The sequence below is a fragment of the Glycine max genome, chromosome 1, assembly GCF_000004515.6.
Source record: "Glycine max cultivar Williams 82 chromosome 1, Glycine_max_v4.0, whole genome shotgun sequence".
NCBI classification, from domain to species: Eukaryota; Viridiplantae; Streptophyta; class Magnoliopsida; order Fabales; family Fabaceae; genus Glycine; species Glycine max.
Window position 1 is genome coordinate 23,929,453 of NC_016088.4, and position 26,447 is coordinate 23,955,899.

The 26,447-nt window shown below is 41.7% G+C and overlaps 1 pseudogene; it reads right to left on the bottom strand.

Moving 5' to 3' along the window:
• Nucleotides 1-1,508: 1,508 nt before the first annotated feature.
• Nucleotides 1,509-26,447, bottom strand: part of LOC100811914 (uncharacterized) — a 37,366-nt pseudogene continuing 12,427 nt past the window's right edge.

Genomic DNA, 26,447 nt, shown 5'->3' on the forward strand with positions numbered 1-26,447 from the left:
CTTCCCCCTCCAGTGAGACCCAATTGTTTGGCCATACTCCATAACTGAGTTGCCTCAGGAGTATACTGGTTATCAGACTCTGGGATTGCCTCTAAGACTCCATTGCTGACCTGTGGCTGAGGAGAAAGGTCTTGAATAACCTTATGTGTTTCCCCTTGCATTGTCGAGATATTTGTATGCTGAGGTTGTGTGTCTCCAGTATGCGATGCAGCTCCTAAGATAAATGGAAGAAAGCCCAAATCTGATTTTTTGTTGCACCTTCTCTGCCGAGAATAAACCTGTCAGGTATTTTCACCCCCCCTGCTTGTGGGTTAAGGCCCAATGTGGACTCTTAGGTTGCAAACATAGTAGGGTGGCAGAAAAAAGAACCACAACAGTGCATGCTAACAAAATATTAAATGATGCAATCTTCTTGTTATGGACATGGCTCACAAATTTGGAGAAGGATTTCGGTATCCATTTCAACCAATGGTCATCCAATATCAGAGCAGGATTTTCTAATAGTATAGCATAGAATACTCAAGCAAACAATTGTATTATGTTTATTTTCTCATCATTGGTTCAACTGCATAGGGACCAATCCTGAGTTGTCTATTGTATTTTCTAGTACCTCTGGTACTTAATTAATATATTAGTATTTTGGCTGATAAAAAAAAAAAACAACAGTGCATGTGAACCACAATGAAGAGTTTGTCTTTCATTTAGTTTTAGTCGTGGAGAATGTCAACCAAATGAAAATTGTTTGGTACAAAGTTGAGTTGCTATAATTCTGCTATATACAAAAGAGTCTATATAATTGATAACTAGCTAGGAGTTACAGTTGTTTTAATGACTTGTGGTGTTTGTGAACATTCGTACCTTTTGAGTTCACTTAAGTTGATATAAAGCTATAAAATTCTTGCTATTATTATTAGGATAAGATTTATTGTGCTTTTGTTGACTTTGAAATTAAACTAGTCGTGACATAAGCTCGATCGTTACTAGCAGTTATTGATATAGTTTTGAATTGGTCTTGAAAAGGATAGCACCGCTGGTGTTACTTACGTGATAGTTTTTAAAGAAGCTGCATGGAGAATCTCAATTTTAAATTTGCTAAACCCTAAATTATGCTGCCATACTATTTTTAGATTCCATTAGGAGCGATTTTAGCCATTGTTGATCCTGTAGTGATAGGCATTGTTGAGAAGCCAGAGGTCATTGCTGTTTTGAAATTAATTAAAAGTGGTCTTGCGGTCATTGCTGGAAAGTGAATTGTGCTTAAGCCTTGAACTCAGGTATTTATATGTTTTATTTGAAAACTACTCTCAAATTGTTTGTGTATGCATTAGTTGTAGAACTGTTTGATTTATACGCACCAGTTGTTGCTAAGTACAGGATAAATTGCAATGCCATGAAAGTAGTATTTATTGAATAATTTGGAAAGTAAATAACAAATAATCAATTTGCAAGCCCAATACCATTGTTTAGTAGATAAATTGCTGCATTTGTTTGACTAACTTATCTAGCATCTAATGAGTATCTGTCAATAGTCCTCCCCTAAAGCTATCTTTGAAATCCAGCTTGTGCTGTTGACACACATACACACACACACAACCACACAACCACACACACACACCCACAGACCCCCCCCCCCCCCCACACACACACAGCCACAGACACACACACACACACACATAGATAGCCACACACCCATACACACACAGCCACACACACACACCCACATACACACACACACAGACAGCGACACACACACACACACACCCACATACCCACACAGACACACACACACACACACAGAAACACACACACACCCACACCCACATACACACACAACCACACACAGAAAATACTAACAGTCCGAAAATACTACTAATCCTACAAAGGAACACCCCCCCCCCCAAAACCTACCAGAGTTAGGCTATTGCATAATTCGTGAACTACTTGCATGTCTCTGTTATGGCCTGGGGAACGATCATTTACAGTTTTATCAATCCTCACAGATCTGAGCAAAGTATCGCCACTAGTCATAACAACTTCAAAAAACCCATCTATTCCCTTTGCAAGAAGATCATTTCCTTGTGAAAGCTTCTCAGCACCCGCACGTAATTCCTCAACAGTCTTCACAAGCCATTCTATCTCAATGGTATCTACACCAGCCTGGATAGTAGTGTCATACCCTAATTTCGTCCGGGGACCTTTGCTCGATGACGTGCGACCATTCTTTGGTCCTTGTGAGGTGCTTGGCACCCATCATTAGGCAATTTATGAAATTCCAGGACATGCCGAAAAACCAAAAAAATGTTGATGCACAATCCGTAAGTTTCCGTGACACATCGGAAATCAAAAGGAAGCATCGTTGTATAATTAAGTGAGGTTCCGTAACATTCCGTAAGTCAAAAAGGGGATGATTATGTAATCCGCAAGGTTCCGTAACATTACGGAAAGAAAACAAGTATCGTTACGAAATTCGTAAGTTTCCGTAACTTTACGAAAAAAGAATCACCAAAAAACAGCAGAGGGGGGTGAACTTAGTAAAAATGGGGGTGCAAATAGCACCCAGGCTGATGCAATCCTACTCCGCAAGGGCATTGGATAGAAAAACTCCAAGTAGATTGGGCCAGAGATGCAAGAGAAGGCCCTAGGGTTCTTATGAGCCTTAGGGTAGATTTCGGGCCCATGGGCTAAGTACGAGCCCGCTTATCTTTGTAAATATTAGATTAAGGTTTCATTATTTTTGGGCCTTGTATTTAGGGCTCCATAATGTAGGTAGGGTACCCTAGAAATATAGGATTTTTCAGCCCTTGTATTTTAGGGCACCTAGACTAGTTTTTGTATTAGGGGTAGTTTTGTAATTTCACATGCACTAAGTGGATATTTGATGTGTGCGGTTGGAAATAAATTTAATTGAATTGGTAGAAGCCCAATCCAATTAAATTTTAGAGGGGGAGGTGAGCATTTGCTTACTACACCCCATTGCCACATCATATAGTCACACTTTGTGCATGTCCTTCATGCTTTTCATGTCTCATGACACCTAAGCACACTTAGTGGAGAATCTTGGAATTGATCTTGGATTAGTGGGCTGAACCATAACTAAAATTCACTAATCATAATTAGTGAAATTTTGGCTCCAAAGTTTGGCTCCACAAATTCAATTTCAAATTCAAGTGAAATTTGAATTTCCCTCCAATTTTGTGTGACACTTAGGCTATAAATAGAGGTCATGTGTGTGCATTTTTTTCAACTTTGATGATTTGAATATTAAACTTCAGATTTCAAAGCTCATTTAGAGCACAAAATTTCGTGCTCTTCTCTCCCTCTCCCTTCATTCATCTCCTTCTTCCTCCAAGCTCTTATCCATGGCCTCCTATGGTGGTGAGCTTCTTCTAGACTCATCTTCTCCTTGAAGTGGCGTCTCCTCTCTCTTTCCCTTTCTCCATTCCGCTGCCATTCATCTTCCAAGAAGCAAAGGAATCCATTGATGAAGAAGATCCTGGGCCTACAAGCTCCAATGGAGCTTGCATCATGTGGTATCAAGAGCATCTTCATCTAGGTGATGTTCTTTTGCTTCCTCTATCTTTTTGTTCGGTGAATTCTCTTTAATTCCTTGTTCTTCATCTTATTCTCCATGTATATCCTCCATTGTCTTGTGGTTTGGTGCTGTTTAGAGTAGATTCAAAAAAAAATAAACCGATTAAATCTTAGATCTACACTTGTTCTTGCATTTCTATGGTTCAAATTTTGTAGATCTACTCTTGAATCTTGTTTTTGTGTTGATTTTAGGTTCTATCAATTTTCATTCATAATATTCTTGTGCTGAACCTTTAGATCTAAATTTTGTTCCAAAATATTGATTAGAAAAAAAAAACACAAAAATCTAAGTGTAAATCACTTAATCCATGTTGTCTTAGAGTCATGTTTAGTCATAGTAATTGTCACATTATGCTCTAAGTTTGTGTTGAATTTTTATTTTGCTTTTTGAATTCTAGATACATTTGTTCATGTATTATTGTCATTCTTAGCCTATCTTTTCAATTTTGAGTCTAATTCATGCATGTTATTTAGTTCATAACATGTTCTAAATCAATTCCTAGAAGTAGTCTTGTTGTTGAACTCTTTTTTTGTTTTCTAAGATTCCTACATGATGCCTATGATGAAGTTGAGATGTGGTGCTGAGTTGTGGCTGGATTTGTGAATCAAATAAGTCTTAAGCTCTCTTGAATTGTGTTATTCAAGATAATTGAGCATAAGCAAACACAAATTGTAACTATCCAAGCCTTAAGCAACATAAACACTACTCTTGATTTCTAGGTTGAAATCGCTGGTGCAGGCAGCTTGAACATACAAAAGTGTATAAATTACTGGGAATTGGTCACTACGATTTTTGAGCTGAAACTTTTACCGAATTTTCTAGACATCTGGACCAAAATTATAAAAAAAGAACCAAGCGATTTGGATTAAAGGAAAAAATAAGAAAAATCTCACAAGTTGGCAGAAAAATCAGTGTCCAGGAAAAAAAAAGAAAAGTGAAAGGAAAGTGTGCTTGTTGTTTTGGCTCAAAATTTGTTCTATAATTGGTGCATATTTTATACCAATCCTAGTTCTGAAATTTCAATTGAAAATTATTGTGAAAACAAGTGCCAAAACTAGAGGTTTCTTGAGTCTTTTTTTTTAGTTTTTTCTACTCTACTCTAGAGCCATTCTAGGTTTCTCTTTGAGTCCTAGCTTGCTTTTTTGTGCTTTTCATTGCTTTAATTGTTGAATAATCCTTGGAAATTTGTCTTGTTAAAACTCTATTGGTTTAGCTTTCATTTCATTTTTTTTTGGTCTTTGGTTATTGCTTGTCTCTTTGTTTCCTTGCTTGTGAGTTGCCATATAGGGAATTGGAAAGAAGGATTGGTGCCATATCTTGAAGAATTTGAGTCAAGAAGCAAGGGGCCAACCACCTTAAGAGCTATTGGACTAAGAAGCACTCCAAATTGAGTGAAACACTAAAGAGAGAATAGCCACCACAATTGAGGACTTTTTTTCTTTGTAATTTTGTAATTGGCAATTTGCTTTGCTTTCAAATTTTGTAACAAAAAGGCCTTTCATTGGAAGTAAGTTGGGAGCCTCCGCTAGGTCACCCTACTTCCATTTGTGTGTAATAATTTTAGGCAATTTCCCCTTAGGATAGTGAGTGTTTTGTTGGGAACCTTAAATGAGGTCATCCAAACACTCCTAGGATCCGCCTAGTTTGCATTTCTTGCACTTTAATTTCTTGCTTACTTTCATAGCTTATTTCCTTTACCCTCCATTGTCAAACCGCCTAGATAGCTTGCCTTTTACCAATTAGTTTTTACCTTATCTTTCACCCCTCTTTTAGTGTTATCTTGGCTAGTTTCAACCATAGTTTATTTTACCTTTTGTTTTCAAACCCCCAACAAGAAAGAACCATAACTTAGGAACCAACATGAGTCTTCATTCTTCATCTAGTGTTAATGGTGAGGGTTCTACTCCTAAGGACCCCTTGTATAAGATATTAGATGAGTTGAGATCCCTTAAGTTGTGGAAAGAAAAACAAGAGAGAAAAGAAAAAGGTAAAAAAAGAGTGGAAGAAATAAGTCAAGATGAAAGAAAGAAAATAAGAGAGGAAGAAAGAAGAAAAATAATGAAAGAAATGAAAAGAGAAAAACATGTCTCCTATAGTAGTCATAACTCTTGCAAGAGCCTAAGTGAAGAACTTCGTGACTATTATGAAGGAAGGCATAGGTCACATCTTAGACCTCACTCCCATAGGAGAGAAAATGAAAGAAAGCCTCAAGAGGTTAACATTAAACTCCCATACTTCCATGGGAAGGACAATGTAGAGGCCAATTTAGATTGGGAAATAAGGGTAGAGCAACAACTTAAAAGGAAGTCTACTTCAAAATCTTATGGCTCTCACTCTTATCCAAAGAAAGACCAAGGTCAAGGAATCTTAGGGGTGAGACCTTCTAAGCCCAAAGATGATAAGGGGAAGACAATAGAAAAGCAACCCCTTAAGGCTAGTATGCAAGAGAAGACTAGCTCCATGAAGTGCTTTAAATGTCTTGGAAGAGGACACATTACTTCTCAATGCCCCACCAAGAAAACCATGATTATTAGGGGCCAAGACATTTATAGTAGCCAAGATGAGGCTACTACTTCACCTTCCTCTAGTAAAAGTAAAGAAGCAAAAGGGGAAGAATCTAGTGAAGAGATCTACCCCCAAGAAGAAGGACAACCTTTAATGGTTAAGGAGGAGTGTAAGGAGGTAAGTGTCTCCTCCAAAAGGTTAGCTAAGAAGGAAAGACATTGTGAAATAAAGACAAATATTAAAGAAATTTCCCTTCTTAGACAACCTCCACATTTTCTCCTTTGTAAAAAGACACTTGTTAGCATTGCCACATCTCTTAGGCTTGAGTTTATTCCTCAAGTAAAGGAGTTGTTGGATGAGGGTTTGGTTCGCAAGAGATTAAATCCTTGTGCTTTGTTGGTGCCCAAAATAGGTATTATTAGGCACCAAATCCCTAAAATAGGTGGTGTGATGAATGCTTTGGGTGGTGCAACACTCTTTTGTAAAATTACTCATGCACCCAACATCTTCATGATTTGTGTACATAGGGACTCATTAGGTAGGTTTGTTCTTATTTTTAGTTTCAATACAAACTTAGGCACTCATATGGGACACCTTAGGTTTGTCATACTTTTTGGTAGGAATAATCAACATGAAAATACAGAAAAAGGTATGTTCTATTGCTTTACTTTTCTTAATTTTTTAAATTGTGATCAAAGGGTTCCCATGAACCCTAAGAGAATAAAGGTCATTCCTGAGTGGCCCGCTCCACCAAGTGTAAGAAAAATTTGGGGCTTCCAAGACTTAACAAACTTTTACAAAAGGTTTGCCCCATATTTTTCTATACTTGTAGCACCACTCATTGAGTTGGTAAGGAACCATGTTCCTTCATGGGAAGATGCCCAGGAAATGAGTTTTCAAACCTTACCTTACTTCAACATACTAAACACCACTAATACATATGTTTTTGTTCTTTTTACAGGTGTTAAGGGAAGGAGCCCAGAGTATCAAGAACCTCAGGATTTGAGGTCAAATCCTTTTCAAGGGGGAGGGAATGATGCAATCCTACTCCGCAAGGGCATTGGATAGAAAAACTCCAAGTAGATTGGGCCAGAGATGCAAGAGAAGGCCCTAGGGTTCTTATGAGCCTTAGGGTAGATTTCGGGCCCATGGGCTAAGTACGAGCCCGCTTATCTTTGTAAATATTAGATTAAGGTTTCATTATTTTTGGGCCTTGTATTTAGGGCTCCATAATGTAGGTAGGGTACCCTAGAAATATAGGATTTTTCAGCCCTTGTATTTTAGGGCACCTAGACTAGTTTTTGTATTAGGGGTAGTTTTGTAATTTCACATGCACTAAGTGGATATTTGATGTGTGTGGTTGGAAATAAATTTAATTGAATTGGTAGAAGCCCAATCCAATTAAATTTTAGAGGGGGAGGTGAGCATTTGCTTACTACACCCCATTGCCACATCATATAGTCACACTTTGTGCATGTCCTTCATGCTTTTCATGTCTCATGACACCTAAGCACACTTAGTGGAGAATCTTGGAATTGATCTTGGATTAGTGGGCTGAACCATAACTAAAATTCACTAATCATAATTAGTGAAATTTTGGCTCCAAAGTTTGGCTCCACAAATTCAATTTCAAATTCAAGTGAAATTTGAATTTCCCTCCAATTTTGTGTGACACTTAGGCTATAAATAGAGGTCATGTGTGTGCATTTTTTTCAACTTTGATGATTTGAATATTAAACTTCAGATTTCAAAGCTCATTTAGAGCACAAAATTTCGTGCTCTTCTCTCCCTCTCCCTTCATTCATCTCCTTCTTCCTCCAAGCTCTTATCCATGGCCTCCTATGGTGGTGAGCTTCTTCTAGACTCATCTTCTCCTTGAAGTGGCGTCTCCTCTCTCTTTCCCTTTCTCCATTCCGCTGCCATTCATCTTCCAAGAAGCAAAGGAATCCATTGATGAAGAAGATCCTAGGCCTACAAGCTCCAATGGAGCTTGCATCACAGGCCCATTTGGGCCCTCCAGAAGATTCCTCCAGAAGGCGGTTGCTTCTGGAGGAAGCAACCCTGCTCGCCTGGGCGAGCTGGGCGGCAACCACCTCCCCTATTTTGCTATAAATAGGGGAGGAAGTGAAGAAGAAAGGGATTCCAGCCCCTTAGGCACTTCTCTCTCTTTCGAATTTGCTTGGAAAAATTGTTTCCGTGAAGAAAATCTAAGCCGAGGCGCTTCCGAAACGTTTCCGTAACGTTTTCCGTGAGGAATCTCGCTAAGGTTTCAACCGTTCTTCGACGTTCTTCATTCGTTCTTCATCGTTCTTCGATCTTCAACGGGTAAGTACCTCGAACCAAGCTTTTCGATTCATTCTATGCACCCGTAGTGGTCCACATTGTGTTTCGTGCATTTTTATTCTCGTTTTGTTTACTTTTTATACCCCCTGTTGACGTGCTTAAGCCATTTTACTTAAGTCGTTTCTCGCTTAACTTAAAAATAAAATAAATTTTCACCGAACGTTTGAATTGTATTATCCATTAACTTCGGTCAAAATAAATTCCGACCGTTCGGTCATGCCGTAACCACGTTGGAAATCAAAAAAAGAGGTAAAAATAATATAATAATCAAAAAGACATCTTTTAGTAAAATAAAGCGGAAAATCAATCGGACGTTTTCTCTTTGGGATTTCTCATTCTTAATCGAATTGATTAATAACTAAAGTGAAACTAAGGCTAAAATCAACTCGCCTAGTCAAGCTCGTCCACAAAAATAGGCTTTTGAAGTTTGTCATTTCAATTTCTCACTAAGTAAAATGGATCATTTCTAAGGTCCAACGCCTTAAAATGATCACCACTTAAGTAAAAAAGAATCACTTGTTCCAAAAGAACTACGTAGGTCTGATTTTCTCATCCCAAATTGAGGAATACGTAGGAGCAAAGGGAAACACCCTTGTCGACCACAAAAAAGGAAAAAATATAAAAAGGGTATAAAGGATATAAGAACATAAAAGGGAACATAAAAATCAAAGTCATGTTTGCACATTCGATTAAAGGCTGCCGTCCCTTGGGACGGGCGTGTGGGGTGCTAATACCTTCCCCGTGCGTAAATACAACTCCCGAACCTTTCACTTAAAAAGTTCGTAGATCGCGTCTTTTCCGGTTTTTCCGACGTTTTCCTCAAATAAACGTTGGTGGCGACTCCGCGCGTATTCCTTTCGTGGAACACGCATCCCGCGAGTCACGCGTCGCCCTCCCGCCGAAGGGTAGGTTGCGACAGTTGGCGACTCCACTGGGGACAGTTTTTTAGAGAGTTAGGCCATTTAATCTTGTGCAATGTTTTATCATGACTTTCTCCTTTGTTGGTTTCCCTTTATTTGTCTTATGTTCTTGTGTCTATAAACTATTTGTTGCTTTTAGTGTGTTTTAGAATGTATGCATGAGGTAAATATTTATTCATTTGATGCACACAAACACTAACACTATTTGCACACACTGTGAGTGAAAAAGGGCCCTATACCCGGGTTCATGGGAACATAAGGAGTGGAGGTGAATCTGTGATCATGCTAGGTCTCCGACTTGCTTGATTACAGTGAACCCTCATCTAGAGCTTTTCTCTTTGAAAACTTATTGTTGCTAGTAGTCCCTACTGCTGCAATATGTTCTTCGAAGGGGATGATACCTCTAGAAACCATCAAGAGAGATATGACTACCTTGGGGATTATTGCTAAAAGCCTAGTTAGTTCTCTCCCTTATAGGTCCCTTAAATAGGGGCACGGAGCAAACACGCTGCGTGCCATTTTTCACACTGCCATGCATAAGTATCATATACCCTTTTGCTTATGTTCAGTAAATATCGTCATACTGTGTACGTTCCCGCATTGTGTCTTTTGCATAGGCATCGCATATGGGTTCTGTCTTGATCCCTTCTGTAAACAAACCAACGGAGGGTCCGTGTCGCCTTCTTAAAAACGTGCGTTGGGGCATTCTGCTACCCCTAGACGTCGTATCTAAGAAGGGGACAAATTCCCCGAACCCCCGCTTTTCTAGATTGCATCTGTGTCATATGCATTCCATCATGCATTCATCCATCCCACCCATGATAGATGTCGGAGTTTTGATTCGCACTAGATTTTATTTCACTTTAGTAAAACATGGGATCAAGACAAAAGCCTTCGCTTAAAAAGAGGTTTTATCAAGTCAAAATCAAGAGCTTAGAGGTCACCAGTTTACGAAAGTTGGGGCAATTAATGGGTCAACTTCAACGGCAAGCCTTCTGCAAAGCCTATGGTAAGATTTGGGACCTAGCTAGGGTAGAAGTCTCCATGGAACCAATTGCCTCCCTCGCCCAGTATTATGATCGGCCGTTGAGGTGCTTCATCTTTGGGGACTTCCAGCTATCACCAATGGCGGAAGAATTTGAAGAGATCCTAGGATGTCCTCTAGGGGGAAGGAAACCATACCTCTTCTCAGGGTTCTACCCCTCATTGGCCAGAATTTCTAAAAAAGTCCAAATCTCGGCCCAGGAATTAGACCGCCAAAGGCAAGTCGAAAATGGGGTGGTCGGAATACCGAGAAAATATTTGGAGGTAAAAGCAAGAATCTTGGCAGATAAAGGCGAGTGGACCCCATTCATAGATATTCTCACACTGTTGATCTTTGGAGTTGTCCTCTTTCCGAATATGGAAGGGTTAGTGGACCTAGCAGCGATTGACGCTTTCCTCGCCTTTCATCATGGCAAGGAAAGCCCGATCGTCGCCATTTTGGCCATGTGTGACACGTTCGACCGGGGATGTGAAAAGAGCGGCGCAAGAATTGTTTGTTGTGCACCAACTCTTGGCTACCCCATGAGAGGAGCGCCATTAGACGAAGGCATCACGCCTTTCATCGCACGGGGTTTCAGTGACCACAACGCGAGGGTACTCCAAGGAGTTTGCAAGGCATGGGATGCGGCGTGAAGAAAGGACAGAGAGCTTAGGGGAAGCAGTAATGGGATCATCGGCGGCTATCATAAGTGGCTGAGAGTCCGAACACAAGGACTAGATTGGCTCCCAAATCTAAAGACTGTGAGAGACGATGAGGTTAAAGCTTCGGAAGAAAGTGATGAGGTACAAGCCCTAAAGGCAGAGCTTGAAAGAGCCTGGGTAGTCGAAGAGAAGTTCAAGTCCATAGCCATCAAAGTCTGAAAAGAGTATGATGAACTAAGGGATGTCAATATGGCCACCGATGAAGCCTTGGAATGAGAAACCAAGAAGGCCCGAAAGGAAGAACACGACCAAAGCAAAGTTTTGAGGGGCTTTATAGGGCAGCAATAGTGAGCTCAAGCTCCGAAGAGGTGAAAGGAATCATCACGGGTCAAAGGCATGATCTTGAAGGACGAGCTAAAGGTTTGCCTTAGGTCGAAAAGAAATTTGTCCCAACAGTTAAGCGAGACTGAAGGGAATATGTGGGGCCATCATCGATAAGTGCAAAGAGAAGCTAAATCTAGCGGCGACTCACGAGCAAAGGCTAGAGGATGAGTACGCCAAGATATCAGCAGAAAGGGAAGCAAGGGAAAGGGTAATTGATTCATTGCACCAAGAGGCAACCATGTGGATGGATCGGTTTGCTCTTACCTTGAATGGGAGTCAAGAACTTCCCCATTGTTAGCCAAGGCCAAGGCGATGGCAGACACCTACTCTGCCCCCGAAGAGATTCATGGGCTTCTCGGCTATTGTCAGCATATGATAGACTTAATGGCCCACATAATTAGAAATCGTTAGGAAACTTGTATGGTCTCTCAGACCTTGACTAGATACGACTTCCTTTTTGAAATAAAATGAGTTGGTCCCATGTTTCTACTCCAAAAAGCTTGTGCAAATCAAGTCACTCCCGCATTTTATCTCTAGCATGCATTGTATGTTGGTCTCGTCCTTTGTCACGGGAAGCCGGAAGGTCCATATCACCTTCTTAATTGTACACATGGGGCACTGCGCCCCCAAATGCGCAAGTAAGAAGAGATAATTTTCCGGGCTCTCGTGTCCGTAAAATGCATTCATATCATGCATCGCATAAGCATCTCTTCATAACATCATAATGAACATATCGTTCCTGCATTTGTTCGTTATCATATTCCAGCCTCACATTTTGCATGAGTCATTGCATCATCATATGCGTTCAACATACTTTTTGTTTGCTCATACATGATCCTTGTATTTTCCTCTACAAAACAAAAACAAAAAAAAAGGGAAGTACGAAAATTCACGCTGCATTCTTAGTTGCATATATTCGGTACCATGAGCCAACCATGTTGGGATCATAAACCCATTTCACTTAAAAACAAAATGATTGAACATGGTACCTAATGCATGTTTAACTAAGAAATGATGTTTCTTCGGGCATCTCAATTTCATAATTACATTTTCCATGCATAGCTTAAAGTATGCCCGAGTCATTCATATGAGATGTTGTTGAAGTATTGGCGATCAGAATTGCCATTCCTTGGATTATAGGGTTGAACCAAGCTCATGCTTTTATAAAAAGGTTCATCAAGTCAAGTTGAAATATGGAAGTAACCGTCTTGCAAAATTGGGGCAAAAGATGAATCGAGTCACATCACTGCTTCGTCTACTGCCAAACATATTTAGGATTATTGATGTCCTTGTTACTTCCAGTTTCACCTTGACAAAGATGTCATGGACCATGTTGAAAATCTAAATTGATTCAACCCCATATCCTGCGTAAAAATTCCCAATACTTCGACTGTACATCATTTGCATGCATCCATGCTTTTCATTGGTTGCATTGCTCATTGCATTCTTTCCTTGAAAAATAAAATAAAATAAAATGAACTTATCAAAAAGAAAAGGACACGCTTTACGGCGCCCTTACCGAACTCGTGCTAGAGCTAGAGTAATGGGTGAAGCAGAGGAGGTGCAAGAGAAGATGAAGGCCGAAAATGGAGGCCATAAAAGAGCAAATGGCCACAATGATGAAGGCCATGATGAGCATGAAGAAGATAATGGAAGCTAATGTGGTTATAGTTGCCGCTACTAGCGCTGTCGCTAAGGTGAACCCGATGCTCCCATCTGGCCTCAAGCAAATGAATCATCCAACCTCAAATATGGTAGGCAAAGATTTAGGAAGTACGGGCGGCCCCCATGATGTGCAAATTCAAAACGAGCACGCCTTCCCGTCATATGGCTTGCCTCTCAACTATACGCCACCCAATGTGGCGTACACTCCCAATAAGAATGTCAATAACTCCACTCCTATACCCATTGAAAGCCAGCAACCCCAAACTGATCATGCACATGTCTCTTAAACTGTGGAAGAGACCCATGAAATTCCCCATCACAATCTAGCCGATTTCGAGCCTTGGCTCGGATATACCACTGAAGGGCAAGCAGTTGGTGGTATACCCCTACAAAACCCTTTGGAGGGCCCTCAGTATCACCCACAACTGCACCTCTTGCATTCCACAGCGGTTAAAAACCCTTATGACTATGGCAGGAATGGGAAAGTTGGATCACCTAGAGGAAAGGCTCAAGGCCATTGAAGGAGGTGAAGATTATGCCTTTGCTAACCTAGAAGAGTTGTTCCTAATACCCAAACATGGTCATTCCCAAGTTCAAGGTGCCGGACTTTGGCAAGTACAAGGGGACTACTCGCTCCAAGAACCATCTAAAGATGTACTGTCGGAAGATGGGGGCATACGCAAAAGATGAGAAACTGCTGATACATTTTTCCTGAGAAAGTCTTACTAGGACAACTGTCGCCTGGTATACTAACTTAGGAACCTTCTTGAGTCCATTCTTGGAAGGACCTAATGGTTGCCTTCATTAGGCAGTGTCAGTACAATTCTGATATGGCTCCGGATAGGATGCAACTACAAAAAGTGTGCAAAAAGGGGGCACGAATCTTTCAAAGAACACGCCCAAAAGATGGAGAGACTTGGCAACTCAAGTAGCACCCCCAAAAACAGAGAAAGAGATTATCATAATGATAGTAGACACGTGACCGGTGTTCTACTATGAAAAAAATGGTGGGTTACACACCTTCAAGTTTTACAGATTTGGTCTTCGCCAGTGAAAGGATCGATGTGGGTCTGAAAAAAAAAAAAAAGGCAAATTTGATCATCCTACTAGGACGACTGAGAAAACTGGGGCAAATGAAGAGGGTGAGAAAGAGGGAGAAACCCATGCTGTGACTGCCATTCCTATACGGCCAAGTTTCCCACCAACCCAACAATGTCATTACTCAGCCAATAACAAACCTCCTCCTTACCCACCACCCAGTTATCCACAAAGGCCATCCCTAAATCTACCACAAAGTCTGTCTACTGCACTTCCAATGACGAACACCACCTTTAGCACAAACCAAAAACACCAACCAAGAAGTGAATTTTGCAGCGAGAAAGCCTGTAGAATTCACCCCAATTCCAGTATCCTATGCTGACTTGCTCCCATATCTATTTGATAATTCAATGGTAGCCATAACCCTAGCCAAGGTTCATCAACCTCCACTTTTCTGAGGATACGACTCGAATGCAACGTGTGCTTATCGTGGAGGAGCCCTGGGGCATTCATTGAGCATTGTATGACCCCGAAGCATAAAGTGTGAAGTCTAATTGATACGGGCTGGCTGAAATTTGAGGAGAATTGCGTGTAAATCCTAACATTGACAAGAAATGCCACACATGGGGCAATTTTGAAAGCTGTTGTTAGGTGTCCCTAATGACTCATCAGGGTTTCCAAGTTTATATTGTAAACCACAGCTACAATGTTAAATGAAATGGATAAAGTTGATATCTTTGTCCCTCATCCTCTCACAAACGCATGTTTGCTTATTCAACTTTCACCGGAATGTGGGTGTAAGCCATTGGTCTGTTTGCTCAAGCAACCTGCGCTCCTAAGTGTTGACTTCCAAGACCGTTCAATCAGAGATTACTCATCTTGCACGTTGGTGGGGGTGCCGTAAAACAACGAGCAAAGTTCAAAACAAATAAGTTTCAAAATAAAAAATAAAAAGGCATTTGATTGACTGTGTTTTCAAGTAAAAATATAGACGTTCATGTGACCTCATTTTGTCTTTTTAGAGAGAAGTGAGTTATCAAGAATAGGATGTTGGACAAATGGCCTCAGTTACCTTAAGAAAAAGGGGGGTTGAATTAAGATGCAAAGACTATTCCCCAATTGAACTATCAATCTCTCTTTTCGAATTAACAATGCACACAGGGATAACCCTTCCCTTGTGTTCAGGAATCCTCTACAACAAGAGACCCACGGTCTCTTAATCCCTTTTCAGAAATGAGAAGAAGAGAAGAAGAGGTCTCTCGTAAAAGAGGTAGATTGTAAAATGAAGATCAATCAAAATTCCTTATTGAATAAGCAAGTGGTTGACCAAGGAATCTTTTTTAGAGGATAAGACATTTCAGTTCAGAAAAACTCTTGATCTTTCGAGAGGATAAAACTGTTTGGGCAATGAAAACTCTCTTTAAAACATTTGAATGGCCATTTGAATAGATATGTCTCTTGGAAATTATTTTCTGAAAATCCCCTCTGGTAATCAATTACAAGACTTATGTAATCGATTACAGGTTTTAAAAATTTGAATTAAAACATTTTCAAACTGTTGGTAATCAATTACCAGAGAGCAAATCTCAATTTGAAAGGATAGAATTCCTTGGTCAAACCTTTTGCTTCTTCAATTTGGAAACTTCTTCCTAAGATTCTAGAGATCAACTTGATCATATATCTTGATTTTCTTGGATTCTAGTCTTGAATAAAACTTAGAAGCACTTGATCCTTTAGCATCATCAAGACATCAAAACATCTTGCTTCTACATAGGAGTCATTTGACTTAATCCATCAACTGAAAGATCCTTCAATTATTTCTCGTCCTTGGAAAATTCTTTTTGCAAGAATCAACTGCTTCTTTCATTCTTCCTCACTATGAGGTCGTGAAAACAAGACAACACTTGGTACCTCTAAGCCCTACACTGGGGCAATGAGGGGCACCGTGCATGAGCCTCAAGTGAACCTAGGGGCAGATTAGAAGTTCTCACCCAATAGGTTATCAAAAGTTCTCACCTGTCGATGTTTTTAAACAAGAAAAAGAAAAGGGGGGACAAACCCTAGGTTTTCAATGGATTGATCAAACATCAAACGACTCCATTCCCGTCACTCCAAAACGGTCAAGTGACTAAATCAAAAAGAACGTACACTCTGAGGGAGTTCCCGGAGAGATTTGCAAAAGATACGATAAGGTTGCATGAATTATTACCTCTTTCAAAAGGACAGTCAATCTGTGTTTTCCAAAAAAATAAAAAAAATAAAAATAAAAAAATAAAAATCAATCAAATCAAAATCAAAATCACAAAATAGGGAAAGAATGCCATGAACATTGTACAACTTTCCATTACATTGCATTGTTTCATATAAAGTCCGCATTTACCCAAATTTCACAACAAAGGTTGCATGCATTTGCATCCCTCAAAATCATGTTAACTACATAGATTCCCTACATCTAAATGTCCAAATCTTGTGGATTTGGGATGACCGGCCCTCTCGATGAGTCGATCTCTTGCTTTCTCATAAGGGTGGACCCTTGGGTACTTGTACCTATCACCTTTAGAGGACTACATGTCCTCGCCATCAGAGGACTTCATGTCCTTGCCATCAGAGGGCTGCACGCCCTCACCTTCAGAGGACTACACGTCCTCGCCTTGAAAGGGGCTACACGCCCTCACTTTGGGTACTAGTTACCCTCACCGTTGAGAGGACTACATGTCCTCGCCATCAGAGGGCTGCACGCCCTCACCTCCAGAGGACTACCTGTCCTCGCCTTGAGAGGGCTACACGCCCTCACCTTGGGTACTAGTTACCCTCACCGTTGAGAGGACTACATGTCCTCGCCATCAGAGGGCTGCACGCCCTCACCTCCAGAGGACTACCTGTCCTCGCCTTGAGAGGACTACACGTCCTCACCATCAGAGGGCTGCACGCCCTCACCTCCAGAGGACTACATGTCCTCGCCTTGAGAGGGTTGCACGCCCTCACCTTGGGTACTAGTTACCCTCACCGTCAGAGGACTACACGTCCTCGCCTTGAGAGGACTACACGTCCTCACCATCAGAGGGCTGCACGCCCTTACCTCCAGAGGACTACATGTCCTCGCCTTGAGAGGGCTACACGCCCTCACCTTGGGTACTAGTTACCCTCACCGTCAGAGGACTACACGTCCTCGCCTTGAGAGGACTACACGTCCTCACCACCAGAGGGCTGCACGCCCTCACCTCCAGAGGACTATAAGTCCTCGCCTTGAGAGGGCTACACGCCCTCACCTTGGGTATTAGTTACCTTCACCTTCAGAGGACTACACGTCCTCGCCTTCAAAGGGTCATGTACCTTCAACTTCAGAGGACTACACGTCCTCGCCGTCAAAGGGTCATGTGCCTTCACCTTTGTAGGGCTACACGCCCTCACATTCAGAGGACTACACGTCCTCACCTTGGGTACTAGTTACCCTCACCGTCAGAGGGCTACACGCCCTCACCTTGAAAGGACTACACGTCCTCGCCAACAGAGGGCTGCACACCCTCACCTTGAGAGGACTACACACCCTCACCTCCAGAGGACTATAGATCCTCGCCTTGAGAGGGTTGCACGCCCTCACCTTTAGAGGGCTACGTGTCCTCATTTTCAGTGTGCTCCACATCCGCACCTTAAGAGAATTTAAGGTCCTCTATCCTTAAATGCTTAACCAAGACTTGCACTCCCGGTTAAGGGACCAGTAGTTTCCTTTTAACGGTTCCTGGGCCACCCCCTGATATTGGAGGAGGGCCAACTGTGCGAGCACAACCAGAGAGGGAGGCTATCACACAGCTACTATGCATACCGGGGCAAGATTTCACCTGTGCCGCTGCAAAGAGACGAGTGCGGATCATGCGCAACAACATGACCACTCTTACACAGATATAGATGACATTGCTACTTAGATACATTCTGCCCAGCGACCGCAATGCCAATCTCCCACTGCAAAAGTATCAGTTGGTCTGTGTCGTCCCGACAGGGGTAAGTATGCATATGGTTCAACTGATTTCTGATACCATCTATTGTTTGCAGGGATCGCACCCACAAAGACACCCAGTGGACCTGAAGAAGTCCAACAGGGCCCTGGGGTTTCCAGCTCTGGTTACGGGCCTCTGTCGGCCCTACAGGGTGCCCGTACCCCCCCGGCAAGGTCACGTCATCATAGGTAAGTATGCACATCGCTCAACTGATTTCTGATGTCATCTATTGTTTGCAGGGATTGTGCCCGCAAGACACCTAGTGGACCCGAAGAAGGCCAACAGTGTCTTGGAGTTGCCAGCTCTAAATACGGGTCTCTATCAGTTCAAGGGAGTGCCTGTTGCCCCCAGCAGGGTCATCAGGCCCCCTACCAATCGAGTTTTCATCTAGAAGTGCTGCGTCTCCAGGCAGGCGCAGGGCGAAACACCACAGCAGCCTGGGGATGGCCGGCAGCGGGCAACAGACGCACCGCCATCACCTCTAGAGTTCACCTCAGCTCATCCACAAAAAGGTTAGAGCGTTGCTTACGACCCATGGCCGACCAATAAGCGACCAAGTCCAAAGCCAAAGGTAAGCAAAGTACTAGGTCAGTGACCGACAAGTCATAAGGCGTCCAGCTAAAGACATTAAAGAAGCGCTACTAGGAGGCAACCTAGTACCTTTTGAATCTATGTTTGTTATTTGATCGCTTTTTATAGTAGGATGCACCTAGTTGCTCATGATCCTGGGGATTTAAATAAAACAAGCGCAAGCTCGGAAGGTAGTCATACCTCACAAAATATATATATGTATGTTTAGGTAGTACCTTAGATATGCATGTATGTAAACAAAAAAATACTTCACAAAATATATATTTGTATGTTTAGGTAGAAAGATGCCTTAGATGTGCGTGTATGTAGTAAAAAATACCTCACAAAACATATATATGTATGTTTAGGTGGCAAGATACCTTGGATATGCATGTATATAGCAAAAATACCTCACAAAAATATGCACATGTTTAGGTAGCAAAATACCTCATGAAAAAAAAAAAAAAAAAAAAAAAAGAAGAAAAAAAAAAAAGAACAAACAAGAAAAAGAAATAACAAATAAAAAAGGGAAAAAGAGAGAAAAAAGAAAAATAAGTTGTCTAGCTAAAAACCGGCATGCTTTTGAAAAGAGATGATTTCCAACTTTTCTTTGAAAAAATTCATTGATCATAACCAATTTTTGGAAAATGTGTCTACACCTGAAGGGTGAATGCTGTGAAATTTCCCCGGACGCCCGAAATGGACTCGGATGAATGCACAAATTGATAAAAGAACATATTTTGGAAACATTGGGTTGATTAAAATAGAGGAAATGAATCCTGAGCCCTAGCATCACATGACCATAAAAATTTGACATTTGAGTGTCCGCATAGGTGCATGCATGACCAGTTTTGCATAAAATTTCCAAATCATCATTTTTGCATTTTGTGTCATGGAAATAATGTGGGGCATCCCTTTTTATCCTTGAACCAAACCAAACCCCGACATGTATCATGTCTAGCCATTCTACAAACCTTGAGCCAAAATCCTGACTCACCATAATCCTTACCCTCGGAAGCAAAAAAAGAAAAGAAGGAAATTCCCAATCAAAGAGTGGGAGAAAGCAAAAAGAAAAGAAAGGAAATTCCCAATCAAAGAGTGGGAGAAAGCAAAAAGAAAAGAAAGGAAATTCCCAATCAAAGAGTGGGAGAAAGCAAAAAGAAAAGAAAGAAAATTCCCAATCAAAGAATGGGAGAAAGAAAAAAGAAAAAAGGAAGGAAAGAAAGTTCTTGATCAAAGAACTAGAAGAAATGTACAGAAAGGTCTTTTGACCGGACAATATCTGAACAATACAGAATTGTCACCAAATGAACAAAAAAGGAAGGAAAGGAAACCACGACCTAAAATGGTCTTCTCCCTTTAATTACCAACCAAAATCCCGTGCGCTAGCGACCTTTTTTTTCTCGCCCCGCACTAAACAAAAAAAAACAGAAAAAGAAAAAGCCAAAAACACACAAAAACCGAAAGAAGAAACCACCAAAAGAACCCATTCCCAAGGGAAGCCCTATTGACCCATGATCACGCATGTAATTTTTGATTTGATAGGAAATAATTTGCAAAGTCAAGTCATGACATATCTATGGTTCGGAATTAGGATAAAACACTTACCTGTGCGAGATTGATACACTTTGAGTGGATTTCTTCTATTTTTGTCGAACCCAGTGTTTCCTCTAAATGGTCATTTAGAAACGGAATGCTAACATCAAAAATCTCATTTATGGTTATGGGAGATTTCATCAGCAGACTCTCCTTCCCCGGTAGACGCATTGTTTTTCACTCAAAAAAGCATATGCTGCTCTAAATCAGTTGGAATATTTGTCTCTTTGCTAAAGCATGTTTGCATTTTAGTGGAGAAAACAACGAGACTTTTTCAAGTCTCACAAGTTATCCAGAACTACGTAGGTCTGAGTTCCTCATTGGAGGATACGTAGGAGCAAGAGCCTCGCTTTTGTCGACCATACCGCCTTTTGTTGTCATGACTCAAGAGCTGGTAGCCCGCGGAGATACCTTACGGTTATCCGCACCCCTTTGCCATTCAGACACAGTCGTGTCCGATGGCAAGCAGAGACCAAGTTTGGTCATTCTGCACACATGATACGCGGAGATACCTTACGGTTATCCGCACCCCTTTGCCATTCAGACACAGTCGTGTCCGATGGCAAGCAGAGACCAAGTTTGGTCATTCTGCACACATGATACGCGGAGATACCTTACGGTTATCCGCACCCCTTTGCCATTCCAACACAGTCGTGTCCGATGGCAAGCAGAGACCAAGTTTGGTCATTCTGCACACATGATACGCGGAGATACCTTACGGTTATCCGCACCCCTTTGTCATTCAGACACAGTCGTGTCCGATGGCACGCAGAGACCAAGTTTGGTCATTCTGCACCCATGATACGCGGAGATACCTTATGGTTATTCGCGCCCTTTTGTCATCCAGAGGCGGCGGGCCCGATGACAAGCAGAGACCAAGTTTGGTCATTCTGCACCCATGATACGCGGAGATACCTTACGGTTATCCGCACCCCTTTGCCATTCAGACACAGTCGTGTCCGATGGCAAGCAGAGACCAAGTTTGGTCATTCTGCACACATGATATGCGGAGATACCTTACGGTTATCCGCACCCCTTTGCCATTCAGACACAGTCGTGTCCGATGGCACGCAGAGACCAAGTTTGGTCATTCTGCACACATGATACGCGGAGATACCTTACGGTCATCCGCACCCCTTTGCCATTCAGACACAGTCGTGTCCGATGGCACGCAGAGACCAAGTTTGGTCATTCTGCACACATGATACGCGGAGATACCTTACGGTTATCCGCACCCCTTTGCCATTCAGACACAGTCGTGTCCGATGGTACGCAGAGACCAAGTTTGGTCATCCTGCACCCATGATACGCGGAGATACCTTATGGTTATTCGCACCCATTCTTTTGCTATCTGTAAGACAGAACGCTTGATAGCATGCAGGGGCTGACACAGTCTTCTGCACCTTTTGTTCCTCCGGGAACAACAAAGTCATTTACATGCGGAAATTTCATGGTCGCCCGCGACTCTCGTCAACCGAGAGGAGCAAAATTAGTGTCATACACTGATTTTCGGGGACCTTTGCTTGATGACATGTGACCATTCTTTGGTCCTTGTGAGGTGCTTGGCACCCATCATTAGGCAATTTGTGAAATTCTGGGAACAACAAGTCATTTGCATGTGGAGATTTTATGGTCACCCGCGACTCTCGTCAAATCGAGAGGGACGAAATTAGTGTCTTATCTTTACTTTTCTTTTATCTCCAATAAAAGACAAGTAAAGAGGGGCAACTGTCATACCCTAATTTCGTCCGGGGACCTTTGCTCGATGACGTGCGACCATTCTTTGGTCCTTGTGAGGTGCTTGGCACCCATCATTAGGCAATTTATGAAATTCCAGGACATGCCGAAAAACCAAAAAAATGTTGATGCACAATCCGTAAGTTTCCGTGACACATCGGAAATCAAAAGGAAGCATCGTTGTATAATTAAGTGAGGTTCCGTAACATTCCGTAAGTCAAAAAGGAGTAATTACGTGACCCGTATGGTCCCGTAACCTTACGGAAAGAAAACAAGTATCGTTACGAAATTCGTAAGTTTCCGTAACTTTACGAAAAAAGAATCACCAAAAAACAGCAGAGGGGGGTGAACTTAGTAAAAATGGGGGTGCAAATAGCACCCAGGCCCATTTGGGCCCTCCAGAAGATTCCTCCAGAAGGCGGTTGCTTCTGGAGGAAGCAACCCTGCTCGCCTGGGCGAGCTGAGCTCGCCTGGGCGAGCTGGGCGGCAACCACCTCCCCTATTTTGCTATAAATAGGGGAGGAAGTGAAGAAGAAAGGGATTCCAGCCCCTTAGGCACTTCTCTCTCTTTCGAATTTGCTTGGAAAAATTGTTTCCGTGAAGAAAATCTAAGCCGAGGCGCTTCCGAAACGTTTCCGTAACGTTTTCCGTGAGGAATCTCGCTAAGATTTCAACCGTTCTTCGACGTTCTTCATCGTTCTTCGATCTTCAACGGGTAAGTACCTCGAACCAAGCTTTTCGATTCATTCTATGCACCCGTAGTGGTCCACATTGTGTTTCGTGCATTTTTATTCTCGTTTTGTTTACTTTTTATACCCCCTGTTGACGTGCTTAAGCCATTTTACTTAAGTCGTTTCTCGCTTAACTTAAAAATAAAATAAATTTTCACCGAACGTTTGAATTGTATTATCCATTAACTTCGGTCAAAATAAATTCCGACCGTTCGGTCATGCCGTAACCACGTTGGAAATCAAAAAAAGAGGTAAAAATAATATAATAATCAAAAAGACATCTTTTAGTAAAATAAAGCGGAAAATCAATCGGACGTTTTCTCTTTGGGATTTCTCATTCTTAATCGAATTGATTAATAACTAAAGTGAAACTAAGGCTAAAATCAACTCGCCTAGTCAAGCTCGTCCACAAAAATAGGCTTTTGAAGTTTGTCATTTCAATTTCTCACTAAGTAAAATGGATCATTTCTAAGGTCCAACGCCTTAAAATGATCACCACTTAAGTAAAAAAGAATCACTTGTTCCAAAAGAACTACGTAGGTCTGATTTTCTCATCCCAAATTGAGGAATACGTAGGAGCAAAGGGAAACACCCTTGTCGACCACAAAAAAGGAAAAAATATAAAAAGGGTATAAAGGATATAAGAACATAAAAGGGAACATAAAAATCAAAGTCATGTTTGCACATTCGATTAAAGGCTGCCGTCCCTTGGGACGGGCGTGTGGGGTGCTAATACCTTCCCCGTGCGTAAATACAACTCCCGAACCTTTCACTTAAAAAGTTCGTAGATCGCGTCTTTTCCGGTTTTTCCGACGTTTTCCTCAAATAAACGTTGGTGGCGACTCCGCGCGTATTCCTTTCGTGGAACACGCATCCCGCGAGTCACGCGTCGCCCTCCCGCCGAAGGGTAGGTTGCGACAAGTAGGATATAATATCTTCATAGACGCATCAACCGCTTCCAACTCATTCAATACAGTAAATTTACCACCAGAAAATCTTACTCTAATTTCCTCATTTACAAGATTCTGCAACCTTCTAAAATCTAGAGCCCATGAATGTATGTCTGCCACATTCAAGTCTGATAACTTCTTTGACGAGCCAAAGAATGCTGCAGTAAACACCCTGCAAATAAATACAGTCTCCACCTTAACTCCATACATTGCTTGCATCAAAACCTTTCCTTTGGCAGAATTTTTAACCTCAGGAAGATCTAGTGAGCCCACAGGATTATCTAACATAGAACTACATTTCTAAATTCTAGGGTTCCTAGAACTAACATGTTTTCCATCAGCTTCCGTCACTCCAAATTTAACGGTGCTATCTATGTCGTGCAAGGACTCAACTTCCTGCTTCTTCTTTTCTTCTTCTTATGCATTTCACCCCCATCCACATTTTCACTTTCATACCCAATAAAACATCAAGTTGTTGACTAAAATTTTCATCATCTTGATAAGAATTCCCACTGCCACTTTGTTGCCTTTTGAACTGATCAAATTTCACATGCCCAAGGCTGAGCTCCTTGTTAATATCAACACTTTGAACAAAATTTCCCACTACCTTCCCAATGTCATTACCATTCTCTGTTCTGTGCCTTTTGTGCTTCTTATGAGAGTGAGATGATCCAAGCTCCTTGTGGAGCTGCTTGAGCTCATTGAAAGATGCAGAAGCTCGGGAGATATGCATTAATGACATGAAAAGCACCATTGTCAGCAGAGACAAAGTTTGTGACAATTTTAGCTGCTTTCGAAACTGATATGTCTTTTACTGGAACACAATGTCCAGAGATTGTCTTTATCTTCCTGCCGTTTGGCTCTCGCACATATATTATTTATTTTCGCTGAGCAAAACAAAAAAAAACAGTCTAAATTGTGTAGTGCACACTTAAGAGGAAGGTTTCCCTGGTTCAGACGTGAAAGCTCAGAGCTAAATGCATTGCAAATGTCTAGCAACTTCGAACTTATGTCGAAGTACACATCAATCCATTTGTCCTCCCAATCACTCACACGAAGCTCAAGGGCAGTCATAAGGGTCCATATGTCATTGTGACTTTCACAAAGTGACTTCATAGCTAAAGTCATCGAAGACAAGGTGAGGATTTCATCCTTGCTTTTAGGCACAAGATAGTTGGTTTGTAGAATCAACTAAGCCCAAACCCTGCAGAAAATGTTCCCTCCTCTCCTTCATTATCGGGAAATTAATTTCATCGATGTCATGTCGTGTACTTGGAGACCAATGCGAAATGCTGCCGAAATTTAGTCAAATTGTTCAAAATAATGTTAACCATGACGTTTGAGGCTAACACAAAAGACAGTCTTCCTAAATGGGATAGGGCCACACCTATAAATAAAAAAGTGAGAATTTCATGCATGGAATTTCTTAGATGGATCGAAGTTGGATCAATCAAAGTCGCATGAGCCCAAAATATGAGGATGGCGTGGAGCAGTTCTTGCAATTTGCTTTAGAAAGAGGTCGACCGAATGAAGAAGGAAAATGTTATTGTCCTTGCATCAATTGTTTGAACGGAAGACGAAAACTACTGGACGACATACGGGACCATCTATTGTGTGATGGGATCAAGAAGAATTACACGACTTGGATATGGCATGGTGAAGTGGCTGACATGCAGAGTGGGTCCTAATCTGAACCGTTTGATGTAGAAATGGGAGATCACTTGGAGGACATGATTCGTGACCTTGGACAAGAGTCTTTTCAGGAAGCACATGCCCCTGTGTATGAAGGATTGCAGAGTGATTCAAAGAAGCCTTTGTATACGAGGTGCAAGAATTCCTTAACTCTGTTGTCTGTGGTGTTAAGTCTGGTTAATGTGAAGGCCAAGTATGGGTGGAGTGACAAAAGTTTCACCTCACTGCTTGAGGTAGTGCACAATCTGCTTCCAGAGGACAACACGCTACCTAAAACTTACTATAAGGCGAAAAAGATACTGTGTCCCATGGGTATGGAGTATCAGAAGATTCATGCTTGCCCCAATGATTTCATACTCTACAGGCATGAATTCCAAGAAATGTTCAAATGCCCTATCTGTGGGATTTCACGGTACAAAGTGAAGGCTGAAGAGGAAAGCAGTTATGATGAAAACTCAAACAAGGGCCCGCCAGCGAAGGTTTTATGGTATCTTCCAATCATTCCAAGGTTTAGGCGTCTTTTTGCTAACGAGGACGACGCAAAAGACCTTACATGGCATGCAAATGGAAGGATTTCTGATGGACTGGTCTGTCATCCGGCTGATTGCTCACAGTGGAAGAAGATTGATGGTTTGTATCCGGATTTCAGGAAAGAGCCAAGAAATCTTAGACTTGGCCTCACCAATGATGGAATGAATCCATATGGCACCTTAAGCACGCAACACAGTTCATGGCCAATTCTATTAGTAATTTACAATTTGCCTCCTTGGTTATGCATGAAGCGAAAATACATGATGTTGTCTATGATGATATCGGGCCCAAGACAGCTAGGAAATGACATTGATGTTTATCTAAGTCCGTTGGTTGAAGATCTAAGAAAGTTGTGGGACGAGGGGGTTGTAGTGTTTGATGCGTTTCACAAGGAGACGTTCGAAATGCATGCAATTCTTTTTTGTACCATTAATGACTTTCCAGCATATGGGAATCTCAGCGGTTACAGTGTTAAGGGTCATCATGCATGCCCCATCTATGAAGAAAACACA